The sequence below is a fragment of the Anomalospiza imberbis genome, chromosome 1 (assembly GCF_031753505.1).
Source record: "Anomalospiza imberbis isolate Cuckoo-Finch-1a 21T00152 chromosome 1, ASM3175350v1, whole genome shotgun sequence".
NCBI classification, from domain to species: domain Eukaryota; kingdom Metazoa; phylum Chordata; class Aves; order Passeriformes; family Viduidae; genus Anomalospiza; species Anomalospiza imberbis.
Genome location: NC_089681.1, coordinates 149,134,551 through 149,135,121, shown reverse-complemented (window position 1 = coordinate 149,135,121; position 571 = coordinate 149,134,551).

Genomic DNA, 571 nt, shown 5'->3' with positions numbered 1-571 from the left:
ATGTTCATAATTTTGGTTCTCTCAGGTCCTGAAAATATCTTGGTGCAATATTCAATGGGGCAAAAGAGAGCTGGTGCTTGGATCCTATGAACCCTGACATTAATTTTTTTAATTCTCTTCCCCCCAAAAAAAAAAAAAAATCTAATCTGTAGGCAAGTAAAGCTTGAACTTTCTTAGCACCAAGAAATTAACCTGAACCCAAGACATCTTTGTGACACAAGAGCCAAAAAGATCTTGCTCAAGTCGTGGAAGAAATTCTGTCATAGCAAAAATTTTCCTTCTGAAAGGAGGGGGATGCCAAAACCCAGAAACTCCATCTCTAAGAGTCCCAAAGGGACTCCCATGCTGCCCGACCCACTCAGACCCAAATCCTTGGAAAACCAGGAGGAGGACACGTTCATCATTTTGCCCCAGAGAGGCGCACGGAGGTGAATCCAACATCCCCGGGCGATCCCGGAGAATCCTTTTCCCTGCGCTCCCATCCTGCGGGGGGATGCTCGGGGAGCTTCGAGGCTCTCGGGGCGGGCCTTGGGCAGGTGGGGGCGGGCAGAGCCTCGGCTTTTGGCAGCAT